The sequence below is a fragment of the Ostrinia nubilalis genome, chromosome 1, assembly GCF_963855985.1.
Source record: "Ostrinia nubilalis chromosome 1, ilOstNubi1.1, whole genome shotgun sequence".
In the NCBI taxonomy this organism is placed as follows: domain Eukaryota; kingdom Metazoa; phylum Arthropoda; class Insecta; order Lepidoptera; family Crambidae; genus Ostrinia; species Ostrinia nubilalis.
The window spans coordinates 6,000,264-6,014,578 of NC_087088.1; the positions used below are offsets into that span (position 1 = coordinate 6,000,264).

Sequence of the window (14,315 nt, forward strand, 5' to 3'; positions counted from 1 at the left end):
CATTTATGACTTGGACACTTGTGTATTAAGTATGCTTAGATGGATATTATTTCTTGATCCTGAACCGTGATTTGAGTCCCAAATCGAAATTTATGCACCCTCATAAAATTTAAAATGGCTCAATAAGATTTGTATTACCTCAGGGAGAAATACAATAGAAAACATTTTATAGCATCGCCATTCAGAAGCATTTATTAACATCTTCAACAACTTAAGAGCATGGAACAACACTTGATATTTTTTCATCCATTGTGATTTGCATCAAGTTTGCATTACTTTGTGACGTCAAGACAAGAATGGTTACATTTGTCTAACCACCAAGATAAATATAGAAAATAGCAATCAATTTTGGCTGTCTCTAGTATTCCGAAGATATTCAGAGCGGAAATGTATCTAGCGACAAGCTGGGACATTCTACAACATTCTAAAAATCAAGGACATTAATCGCGAAAAGAGAAAAAGAAAACAAATATAACATTAATGAGCACTTGATTGAATTGGAACACGAATAAAATGAATTACGTCTTTAAACGGAGTGGTCTGAGTCTGAACTTGAAAAACCGGTACAAATTTCTATTGATTGTAATGAATTGTTAAGCGCTTTAATGTATTTTCAATAAATCTCAAACTGGTTTTAGAAATGTTTACTACTTTTGTGCAGCGTATTTATAAAGAGCTACACAAATAAACACTCGTTATGCCCAGAGCGTGAGAAGTAGTTTGTAGCATAATTATAAATTTTGCATCGACCAATCAAAGTAAAGAGTCTGAAGAAGATAAAATTACCGAGATGTCATGATGAATGATATAAATAGCCATGACTTTTAAGTTAACTATTTTATAAACTGATCACAAAATTACTGGAATGCACGCTACTGTAGTCAGCATGCACATGACAATTAGATGAAGCCATATTTATAATTGTCAATCGAGTACCCAACGGTACAATTATGCCAATCACGCATCCGATCGCCTGCATCACAAAACAATGAGATAGCCAGAATAAAACAGCTTGCTTTATTGATACAGAAGTTATTTTATCTACTGATTCTACAGTTTACGTATTCTCTAAATAGATCTGTGAATAAATCAGATTTTTTTAGGTACAGTACGACTAGAAATGAGGTAACAATAGTGGCACCTCGGGCTGATGCTGTTGCATTAATTTGTCAAAGGACTCCCGTGATCCTTATCAGCATTGTAAAGTAGCTCTTCTATTTGGTCTATGTTCATGCAATATTCATCCTTTGTAATTCGACCACTAGATTACAATTTGATTCCAACGACCGCGACTGATGCATAAAAATCGAACGGAAGTTATAATTTATTCGCTGTCGAAACAATATGTCGATGATGTGGCGACACTTTTTGGGTGGTACTAGCACTACATGTACGGACATGGCACTGCCAAATTATTTGGTTGCATTGTCTACTTAACTTTGTATGACGCTTGTTTGAATAGGCGTTTCTAACTCCATTACGCATACGAAATGAGAATAAAATTTGTGAATTTTAATCAAATGGTAACGACTTTTAAAGGTATTTTGATCATATCTAAATTGGCCATTAATAACAGTAGCTAATTCATCTCAGTCTACATTTACGCGTTCAAACTAGGAAATTCATAAAAACATTCATCAGAAGCTTTCTTAGACAGTCCTCGGAATACAGCCCGGGGCGCTGTCGAGCCGCCTGTAAAACATTCCTCCTCATTTACGCGAAGAGTAATCTAGTCGGTAATAGCAATTTTATGGCTCTAGAAGCCACAACACGGCACAGAGGGCTTGTAATGAGCCGCCTGCCAGAGGCAAGTGTATTGCAAACCATTCGATTTAGACGACACGACCTTTACACCGATGGATAAATTGAAATGAGAAGATTGAAATGCAATCTTAAAGATACATGGATTACAAAGTACACATTATGTTTGTAGATAACGATACAACCTTGTATTTTGTTGATGATGACTTTCAATCTTTTTAATTTCGTTGATGATACAAAAGCTTCAATAGCCATTGGATTGGAGAATTTTGTTTCGATAAAACTAAGCACAAAAGTAACATACTATAAAATTTTTGTACAGTTAAATGTGTGTTATTTACGTTCAAGCTAAAGGTTGCTTTTAAAGATGATTTGCAATTTGGGATGTGTGAGAGTTCCAATATTTCTACAATCCATGTTCTTCCGATGCAAGTTGTAATCCAACGAGTCGGAAGGTTTGTTATGCACTTGCGGGATTCTCCAAGACATTCTGATTTGTGTCCTATGTCTGAGATATAGGGATGCTAATTCAAGGTAATGATAATGGTAGCGAGGTCTGTGGAAGTAATGGTGCACGTCACTCTGAGCTGCGGCGCGTTTGACCGCCTAATTAGCAAAGGCAGATACTTAAACTTTTTTGGTGACACTGTTAACGTTCTTCGGTAGCTCTGTGAGCGACAGACGTGTGCATTTTTTCACCATTTACGTATAAGGAGGATGCGCATACGCCGCTGTGCTTTCTAATTGAACGTATAACTTACCTCCACTCAACGGATTGCGACCAAAATTAAAAATTCCAAGAAATTTTCAGATTTTTGCAGACTTGACATTAATTACTTCCTTACTCGTTTTTAAGGCAAAGTTTTAAAATCAACGTCTTATCAAGACAAGATTAATAGCATATCAAAATTAAATATGCACGGTGAACAAGGACCAAAAATAAAATTAATTAAGGTAATAAAGGATGGAATTCTCGAACCGTTCGTAACGGTCGATTAGCAGAGCTAGCGGTGATTATAAAATGTCATAGAAAGTAAATTGTGTGGATATAAGAAAAAGCTGCAAAAAATACAGTCAAAGATGGTCCGTGTGAATGGTATCATGTGATTCTTAGAAATGTTTTTTGTGTTTATTCTACAGAGTTTTTGTAACTGTTCAAAAACTGTAATGTTGTGTTTGCTTGTCTTTCTTGGAGATGTCAACTTTTTTTTGCAAAATCTTAGTTTTAAAAATGAGATTGTTACATCGTATTTAAAACTACCAGTTTGTTTATACAGTTGCCGGTGTTTTTACTGACACTACCGACTAATTCTTTATCATTATTTGAGCTTGTTTAATTAACTGCATCGCTGTATTTTATACACATTTCAACACAATAAAATAGTGTTACAACTTCGCAAAGATAATTGCTTGATAGTTTATTCGTTTATCTATCGGTAACACTGAAATGCAATTTGAAAGTAAATTGAGTTTTTCATCACGAACGTAATTCTTATTGTCTGATAACGAGTGAGTTAGGTAACAGGTTAGGAAGCACTCGTGCGCATCGCACACTCCAAATCTTGTAGAAAAGAATACTAAGCAGTTATCAATTATACTATTTAAAAGTATACGCTAGACTCCACTAAAAGTGTAATGAGACGTTAGATAATATTTGTACATACCTATTTGCGAATAGTATCTGCGTCATTTCTGAGGAATACACACGACTGATTTACACACAAACGCCTAATTTTGTTTTTGTTTTTTTCGAATGTAACCAATTTTGTTTAAGTACTTATTAGATTTGTGTTACAAACCCGTACATAACCTCTCGGCACGTTTAACCTATAGCAAAAGTATGACTACGATTGACCTCAGAGTTCTTAAAAACATGACCAATAAAAGTGTTAACGACTGAAAGAGACAGTAAAACTGTTAGCTGCACACTAAAATCGAATTGTTATTGGATAATCGAATCGTTTATAGCTCGCGTTTTCCATTCGATACCAGTTGGAAAGCTTGATACGAGTGCTTGCGTGGGCGGGCCTGAAGGGTCCCTAATGAAGGTCTAGGACCTAGGCTTTACGATTGTTAGAACTTAAATAACCTACGTCTAGTTCTGTAGCTATATTTTCTATGTTATTGTCCTCCCAATAATTAAGGATAATTCGCTTCTTATTTACTAGCCTAACTAAATTAGTATGTAGCAAGTATTTTATTAAAGGTTAATAAGCTTAACCTTAGCTTTTATGTACATAAAAGCATAGGACCTATTCAAATCTTGCAAGGTATTTTCACCATTTCATCTTTCACGTTCCTGAGCAGTCTCATAATAGGCTGTCATATTTAATTTTAATAACAGAAAGTTCAGGGCTGTTTTCTTTGCATTTTCATGTCCAAGATGTCTTCCGTAGCATACAAGACCATTTCCCTGACGACAAATACAAGCTACTGCAGCTAGTAAATTGCATATAAACACTGCTTATACGTTTTAAAAATACGTTTCGAACTGCAGAAGCTACCTAACTGGATGCCTAGAACGCAAGCTATACTTAAGGGCCGGTTGGTTGTAGCTAGATTTATTGGCTTGGTCCTGCTCACCCACGCTTCGTAGGCGTTTCGTGATCACCGAGAGCGTACTTATACTAGTGATGTACAAAACTCGAGACCTCTGAGTCCTTTTGTCTAGAGCTCGGTTTACAGGACTTGCCTCATTTGTATCAAGCTCGACTCGGGGACTTTTTCCGTCTTTTTGAGAGCTCGATCGATAGTTGTGACGGGCTACTGAAGAATGAGGATAAGTAGGGGTAAAGCACAATAGAGATCTACGGTGCTCTTTATGACATAAGACATTCATCATTTTGAGTTCTAATTTTAGATTTTACCACGGTAATATTATCGTGATTTTACTGAAGACTCGCGTTAATTTTTCATTTTTGGAGCCAAGGTCGCTGAGTCCTGCCGATCCGCCTCGCTCGCGGCTTCAAAGTAGAACTCGACTCCTCGTGTTTTGTACATCACTAGAGCGTTCCCAAGTTGGAGAAACCCTATTCTAACGGAAACGATTTCTCATTATTTGCGAGACATCTATGGGCTGGGAAGGTATAAAATGAATAGTTACGCCGCATAAACTCTTTAGATTCAGTAAAAGGCAGGATGCCTTCGCACTCTTGTGGGGTCGCGTCGATTGTCTTTATATTGAATAGTTTAAGATAATATAGAATTTGTGATGCAAATTGCACTGGGGATTACAAGCTTGTGAAATACAGCGACAATCGATTAACATAAAGACAAGACATTCAATGGAAATAGTAGATTTCATCCATATTATACTGATACAAATGACACTTTTCAAAAAACAGTTCTATTTCGGCATAGAGATAATAAAAACGAATGTGGTTTCACAATAAAATCCGAATATCTTGAACAGGGTAATCCACTTAAGTGCTGTTTTGCTGGAATGTGTAAACAATCACTAAGATTAGTTGATGATTAACCATACGGAAGGGGAGCCAGCAATTTCTATAAACTATCCAATTGTTTATTATAATAAGGCACACGCGTAAATACAAACGCAGGCGTAAAGGGCGAAACCTAAACAATTTTGAAGGTTAGTTAAATTCAATTCTGCGAGGCGCAATAAAGTTATTGAGGTAACATTTATCGGGATTTAACGGTTGTCTGTTAACTACGGCGTTCCAGAATTGGATTTAAATAACGTATCATTAGGATTTTTTTATTACGCTTCCTCTTCTTTAGAGAGAAACTTTTGTCTATGTTTTAAAATAAACATTCAACACAATGAAATGGTGAAACTGATTTGCTCTTACTTATTTTTAGCCTCGACTCAATAATCTGTTACCAGAACCATCTAATAGATAATATTAATCAAGATAATGGAGACCCAAGGTAATGAAACGTTGAGTACTCTGATTGATTAATCATTACATTTTTCAGAAAGCCTCCACTTTGCACGAAGACAATTCGCTGTATTAAAGATTCTTTATCATGTAAATAAGAAAAATCCAATCGCAGTAATAGTGTTTCAAATGGAATAAATTTCCAATATCACTTTATGCCAGTGTGATAAACGCACGACATAAATAACACCGAACAATATCCCGAAGGATAAAACACCCTTCCCGGAATCAATGAATGCATTCACAAAGCGAAGGACTTGCAGTGAGGTCTGTATAATTATGTTTACACATCTCCAACCCCTTTCTTGTCTTCTTCCCACATTTCAATGTCAAAACTGCGATGGATTAGACCCGCATTTTTACATTTCCTATTTATGGTTATTTCTTTTTTAACCCTTTTTCTGTAAATTACTGTGAAATGTGTTTGTGTTTGGTTATAATGGTTATTGCAAAAGGAAACATTAAATATTAAGGAATTGATTGGGTAATTACTTTTACCATTTAAAAGCCACGGTCACATTTAAAATAAGGAAAAGGCAATTCAATAACACTTATATTTACTTTATAAGTATGATACAGATAAGAATGATTTTATCTGCACTACAATTCTAACAGCATCTTATTGCGTACCTGCCTTTATAGTGATTCGAATTCCTATTTCTCTAATCCTGCGTTTGAAAAGGCGATCTCGACAAGAAATGAAATATTTGTCCTTGCTGGATCCGGTCCCAGCGCGACCATATCAAGGGGTCGTCCAAGGGTCCATTCCGTAGCCATCGTTGTATGTATTTATTTATAGGATTACGTGATGTTTGTTTATCAAAAGCCGTACTGGCTGCTCAAAAGATTTAAAAACTTAAAGCAAGGTATTTTCTACAGTTACTTGTACTTAAATATTAAGAGCCATACGATTTTTTACGTAAATAAAATCCCTCACATTTGACAAAATCTTAAAGAAATATTAGAAATAAATAAAACACCTTCTGTTGCATTAACAAAAACGCAAATCTATCGTGTCAAATTAACCCAACACGGCATGTTTTTCCATATCCAGTACCTTTAACCAGCTTTGAATTTTAAATCAGTTCGGAAGAAGAAGCAGTTAAGCCCATAAAAGGAACTCGTACGACTAGGATATTCAGTAGTAACGAGAGGCCTCTTAGAAGAGGTACATAACAAGGGAAAATAGCCAGATACTACGACAGGAATGTTAAGGTGACACGGAGAAGTGTGTCTTTTTATGCCTGTAGGTCCATATCTAGGCATCACTAGTTTTTAACGGCAATTTGTTACGCTTGGAACATCAATCTTCTTCGTATGAACAGCATAGCTAAGTGTGGTATAATATTCAGTGACAATGTCAATTGCTTGTAATTTGAGATTGGGAATTTAGTTAATAGTGGAATAATATGCTATTATAAATGGCATCAAATGTTTGATAGATGTCTCAACATCATTAGCAGCCACGTTTAAGACTAACATTTCCTGCTTTTTATCTTCTGTCTGCCCAGACGTCAGCGCCAAGTCAACAACAGCACAACCACGTGTCTAAGGTGAAGTAATTGCCAGTTAGCGTCACTCCGTCGTGAAGCGCGCTTTCTGTGCATTAGCATTACAACAAACTTGTGACATAACTGCGGCTGCTGTGATTTGTGTTGTGGTTTGTCAAATATTTGTGTTTTTAACTGAGTATTATAACTTATTATTATTGTACTGGTAAATTCATTCATGTCAATAATGTTTCGATATCATCATCAAGTCATTTATTTGGTTTCCTCTGTAGGAACAAGACCCTTTATAATTTAGTAGAGACAAATAGAGGATTTGTTCACTCTCCACACTATTCAGACGTGTTGGGGAGGTCTGATATTCGCACATTTAACCCTTAATCACCTTTAACGACATCCACGAGAAGAGTGTGAGAGTGAGTTTTCCTCCACACGGTCACAGTGATAACAATATTTCTAGCCTTTATTATCTAAATCATAAGACTGCAATAAATTAGGTACACTTATGCCCGTTTTCACCATCAATCCCTAATTTTAAGTGACCCCTTTGAAAACAAAATTCCTGTTATGTGTTACCACTTACCATAGGGGTCACTTAAAAATTAGGGATTGATGGTGAAAACGGGCATTAGTGCGCTACCGTAGACATACATCACTGTAAAGTGTGATTGAGGATATCATCAACGTTCTGTTAAAATTTGTAACTACGTAGTTCTCATTCACTTTGTAAAATCACGTGCTGTGATTAGAACTTTACGTAACAATCTTAATAAATCATACAAAAGATATAAAGATTAGCTACCTCATTTGATAATGGTAGAAAATGGGTTTTAGTCGATAAACAGAAATGATCATTGGTAACGTAATTTATGTTAGTATTTATGTTTTAGAATGGCATCTAATGTGTACTAAATTTTTAAAGAACCATAAACCACTAAAGTGTTAGGGTCGTAAATACAAAAGTAATGAACAAAAAATATGGCTGTCGTTAGACTAACAGCAGCAGTAACATTAGAGTTATTGGTTTAGAAAGTGGAGATGTCTGGACGTTGCAATGAGTCTTTGTTCAAATTTTTTGTTGATGCTATGAACCAGATGCCGGACTATCAATACAGACATTGTCCGCGGTCATGAGAAAATCGTCTCCCCTCGAATACAAACAAACACACTGTAAAATCATGTTTCGAGAATTTTACTTTTTATGTAATATTCGTACATGTCATTACTTCTAGAATTTGCCTTAAATTAACAAAACACAAACAATCTAGTGAAGACGTAAAAACACAGAGAGTTCAAAGAGTTAATTGCCCTTGATGGCATAGATAGTTATTAAGTTGACACGTAGATCAAGCAAATACGTTTACCGCTCAACTCTTCCGCAGTACAAAGGTCTCAATAAGTACAAAATATGATAACTTAATTATTCGCTAGTTACGTCATTATTCTGCCAAACATTTATAGCCTTCTTCATCTAGGTGACTATAGGTTAATGCCTAATGTTTTTCCTTTCTTCGGATATGTATTTTAAACTAGGATAATCGTTTTACAAGAACTGTTAAAATTAATGTTTCACATAAAGCTCTTCTTGGTTCACAAGTTGACTGCTAAGGATACATTTTGCAAACAATAGTGTTATAATTTTCATCTAATGCAGCGTAAAAACTTCAATGAATTATTCAATCAGTATCTTATGATTGACATTTTCTAATAAACATTGGTATTTAAATAGTTAGGCACTTATCTCATTATTTATGTATCGATAGTCGATAAAATTGGTTTTTATCTTCGCTGCAGAGTGTCCTGTCAAGTTGCCGATAGCGGAGCATCTTTAATTGGTTTAACGTTCTCATGCTTAGTAATTGATTCAATTAGTTACATCTCGTCTAATGACTTGTTTGCCACTAACGTGTGATCTAGATCCGGTGCGATATCATTTGTGATATTACTATCTTCTACAAACATGTCTTTGGTATGTGCGTAATTTTCTACAGTTATTGATTTAAATTTTGCATTAGTTGGTACTATTTAGAAGAGAGACTTTAGAAACTGATTACTTTAAACGTAAAACTAAAGGAAACGCGGCTGCAGTCGCGTGAGAGTTTGTTAATGCTCGTTATTGCAAATCCAGTCATATAAATAAAAAAGCCCAGAAAAAGTGACATTGGTTTAACACCAAAGAACACAGTAATTTGAGAGAACAAACTTTGAGTGAGTAACTGAGTAGGACAAACATTTTCAAAGACTTTTCGCTTAATTTTGCATATCTATTTGCATTTGCAACATATAACGTTTCAGTTACATCATTCACGCATCCAGATACTGCATTATAATTGAACTTATGTCAACGTTCGCCACACCATAGACCGGCAATTACAGAAGCTAGGTACTGTGACTGTGTGTTGCCCTTTGACCCATTAATGTGGACGCACCTTTACCGCATCTGACCTAATCGGGCTCGATGTTCAGTCACGCGTTTCAAGTTCAGATGTCATAGAGCTATGTACACAGCTTAAAGTTGATAACGGGTCTTGAACAATAACACATATGTAAAGGACATACTTGTATTAGCGATAAAATGAAAGAATGATGGATGACCTTGCCCTAATTTTTTTATCAGTGCTTACCTATTGGATAAAATTTTCAATATTTTTTTTGACATAATAAGTTACTGTGTGAATATTAGTTTAATAGTGAATCGTAACGCTACGTTACATATGACAAAATACACGCTTTGTGGACTCAGTCATGACATATAATAATGTTTTAGGTGTGCTTTGATGCATTAACTATTATAGCAAACACTGCGCTATTATCTAACACACACACTCCTAGAGATATGATATGAATACAAATAGTTATTACCTTTGTTAACAATCGAACAATAATTGAAACTGCTCTCAAAATGTACGCTCATGAAGCAAAATAATGATTTTGAATTGAATTAAAACGATGCAAACGCAACTGAAGTTCGTTCATCTGGCTCCAACTTTCCAAGGATATCAAGTTATGAATCAGTAGGTGCCAAAGAAGGTAACAAAAACGCGCTCGATGCAAGATAGCTCACGAATATAGATATTACAGCAGTAAGAAGACATCATACGCCAATGACAAAAAATGTGAAAGCAAAATTTGCATGCATCATAAGTGAACTAAACATTATTATGCATACATTAACAAGACAAATGCGGTGTTTCGAAACCCCGCTAGCTTAAACCTAACAAATCGCAGTCTGTATCGCGATATTATTCATTGCTTGAAGACCTAATGACACAAATTTTTTGCGCAGTCCATGCGCAAGTGTTGATACAGATTTGCGGACCGAATTATTTCAAGAGGGGTGAAAGTAGGTAGGTACTTTCACTATGGCGGATTAAATGGCAAAAATTCTGATAGCGAGATTTGGTTTGAAATATCCCGAGAGTTCGTTGACATTTAAAAAGTACACCTACCTACACGTACCTTACGTAAAACATGACATCGTTAAAAAGTAAAGAACAGCTTGTCTCAATAAAAGGTAGAGAAGGAAATGAATTTACATTTCAAGGATAGGATAAAAAAAGTTGACAAATGCGTGATTGGGACCCAGTAGAGCCACATCCTTCTTATTTAACAATACAATGACGTGTTTATTAGATCGATCTTTTTTTCAATATAAAATCAGAGACTATAGAGAAAATCTTTTATCAGGAGCTGCCGGTGGGAAACATACAAGAAGGTATTAGCCTAAATTATCTTGGCACTTCGAGGTCCTTCGTAAATGAAAACAACTGTTGATTTTATGTAAGAGTTACTGCATTTTGTTGCATTTACCACCCACTTGTTACGAAAAGTTTCACTTGCCAAATCTTTAAAGTGATTCTGTTGTAATTTACAGTGTTAAATAAGTGCTTGTAAAGTTGCTTTATTTTAAATTTGCCTTTTTTTATCGAATTTATAAAATAAATAAATAAAAAATAAAAAGTTTTTATTTCGAACAACTCATAGTTCACAGTGTGGTTAGTAAACACACCTTAAATGCTAATGTTAGTAATCATTTATAAAACCAGAATAAGCGATTCAGTAGGTAACTGTAGCGGACAGCCGCTCGGGCGTGCGGAAATAAGAAAAACCTTCGATTAAAATGAAGATGTATTTCAGCAATATACGCCCACAACGGCTATAAAAAAAAAACAAGAAAAACAAAAGGTATCAAAAAGAGTAAAAAAAGTATAAAAACATAGATAATATCAAAAAGAGGTTGGTCCACGTATCGGTTCCCAACAGTAACAGTTTTAATTTTGTTTAATAATAAAAGTATGAATGAGTGGTATTATTACTTTTACCCCAGCCATTCAACTGTCGCACTGGACAGATGTGGAGCATAAGCATGTGCAGACAATTTGTTATCCCACTGAACTCTTTAAACAGTTAAAAAGAATACATTGCAAAGAATGAACTGAGTAATGTGTTATAGTATTCGATGATAAAATGAGTAGGCCAATGTTACTGATAAAGGCAATAATAATCTGAACCAAGTCGAAGTAATAATTCGAGTAATACTCGTATACAAGACTACAGTCTCGAATGAAGCCATCAGAGATATAATGAAGCACACTGATATACATGACTCTGAGACGTGATTTACAAGAGATAAAGTTAATTATAAGACAAAAATAAGTTCAGTCATGATTACTTTGAATACAGACTTAGAGCGTGAAAAAATTGAATATAAAATTACTACAACAGAACAAAACTTTAATGAAATAATAGGTGAAGTAGTTAAGCAACATTAAATCATCGGAACTATGTATTCACATGAAGCTAACCACGTTTTATCTAAAGCAACGAAGTCACAAACTAGTGTATCTAAACTTAACCTCATTGAAGAACCAGAATATTAGCTTGTTAATCAGTAATTGAATTGGCCCACCGATACGCACAATTTGCATACTTATCGCCATTATAAAACGTTAGTTTCAGTTAAAATTGTTACACGAAGGAGGAAATGAAGTGGTAGAGTAACTCAGTGCTGGTGGTCGCGGGGTTAATCGAAAACGCTCGCTAATCGCGCGACTATTACCTTAATAACCGCGACTGCGCCGGCGCAGCCTCCACGCAGTCTATGGCGAGCTGAACGTTTAAAACTCAAAAGACATTTGCCAACTAGGTCTCCGGCTTAATAGCCTTAGTCATGACAATGTATGTGGCGCTGGTTTTCAGCAGGGATATATGGGTAAAACAAATAAAATAAAAACTTTGATCAAAATCATATGCCCATTTGCAAGGTGGTCCTGGGGTTAATCGAAAACGCTGGCTAATCGCGCGACTATTACCTTAATAGCCGCGACTGCGCCGGCTCAGCCTCCACACTGTCTATGGCGAGCTGAACGTTTTAACACGGTTCTGATTCATCATTATTACAATTGCCTCCGCTCAAAATCCGTCTGACTTCACCACAAACACCGGTCATTATTTTTATTATATCTATTACTGTATTTTTCAAGTTGTAAGTCTTGGTTTGGATGTCAACAGATGTCTGATTGGATAATGATCTGAATTTGAAGAGTTGTTGATGACTTTACAAAGCAGATTGATTTGACCGCCCACGTCTTTAAAAATGTTTAGGGTCAGATTTCTATGCACTTTTATGCAGATTTACTATCTACTGGTTTAATAGAAACAAAACATTTCTCTTCGACCTCTGGATTCAAGAAAATCACGTTTGAGAAAATTGATAATATTTTTTCCACAAATAAGGTAAATTACCGACGTGTACTACCAGTATTATATTAAACAATGATGTTATTGAATGAATTGGCCTAACACGATAGGTTTGATTAGTTTTATCATTGAGTTATCTACAGTAATTGTGCCAAGACTAAAAGTGTGTGGTAATTACAATCTTTTGGTTGAAACTAATTTGTCTTTTATTTTATTTTAACAATTTTAATGTAAGTTATCTACGAACGCAAAAATGTGTTCATAGTAATCTGTGATAGTAATTCACTAAAAGTGTAATTGTTTAAAATAAATGGAAAACGTCACTAAACAAAACGACATAGACCTTGAAAACTCGTTTTTCATTAACACCATAGGTGGGTATGATGACGATACCATCATAAACATCGTCCGATATCCATCCATAAATTATAAACCTTAACATTAAGTCCAAATTGTAAATTCAAAGTCTAAATTTCCTAATATATTCACTCGAATGTTAGCACCGGTCAAGCACTGACCCGGTGAAATTTAAATCCAGCAATTTGTAGACTTTTCTGCGTAAACTTAAACTACCTACTCACCGAGAATATTGTGCAAATTTCTGAATCGGTCGTTCGTTCGCTGAAGGTGTAAAATAAAGTTGAGTCCAGCCGAATGGTCACTGAGTCTGCACTGTGGCACTGTCACTGTATGCACGGGTTCGCTGGTGCGTGCTCGCACCGCGTGGTAGCAGGGCGGCGGGTCGGTTGCAACTGGCAGCGCGACGCGACCGGCCCGTTGCCACAGCGTTGAAACCCGATTTCTGATAGCTCTTGCCGTGTTCTATGACACAGTGGAGGGTCGGGGTCTTGCCCGGCATTACTACAATAATAACAGAAGTTTTTATTCGAAAATATTTTCAATGGAATTTTATCAGCAAAGAATTTTCTGGAAAATAACGCGAATTTTTAGGAAGTATTTTGCAATACTTAATGCATACAGATTTTATAATTTGCATGCTTAAATATCTACATAATATAAAATTTACTCCGGATTTCAAATGATAACTTACAATAGATGCCTACAAATATCAGTTTTACAATTTACATTTCTGATACTACGATAAGATTTGATTGATATGATTACATGCCATCAAGAACAGTTAATTTTATCACACATTGTTATTTAAAAATAGAATCGCTTTAAAAATAAGTAAAAAATAGCAAAAAAAGCAAAGCAGCCAATGACACGGTGTCCGTAGGTGAAAAACCGAATCAGCTGTACGTAGCAGCATCGATGATCGCGCCACTCGACTATTACCGTACCCACTCTTTTTTTGCTACATAGCGTAAGTTGTACAGCCAGTATTGCGTGATTCGTATCAATGTATTTTTTTATTTCGTATCGGACATAAAACCTATCTGTCAAAGTTTTATGAAAACGTCCTCAATTAATATAAAACGGG

General features: G+C 35.5%; 1 protein-coding gene across 1 annotated transcript in view; it reads right to left on the bottom strand.

Annotated features, from left to right (window-relative positions):
• The window catches only part of LOC135087957 (protein windpipe), a 40,586-nt gene extending 26,946 nt beyond the window's left edge, over window positions 1-13,640 (bottom strand). Inside the window, exon 1 of the mRNA XM_063982827.1 lies at window positions 13,453-13,640. The gene's annotated coding sequence lies outside the window, so the exon portion shown is untranslated. The remainder of the gene's footprint in view (window positions 1-13,452) is intronic.
• Between the last annotated feature and the right edge of the window lie 675 nt (window positions 13,641-14,315).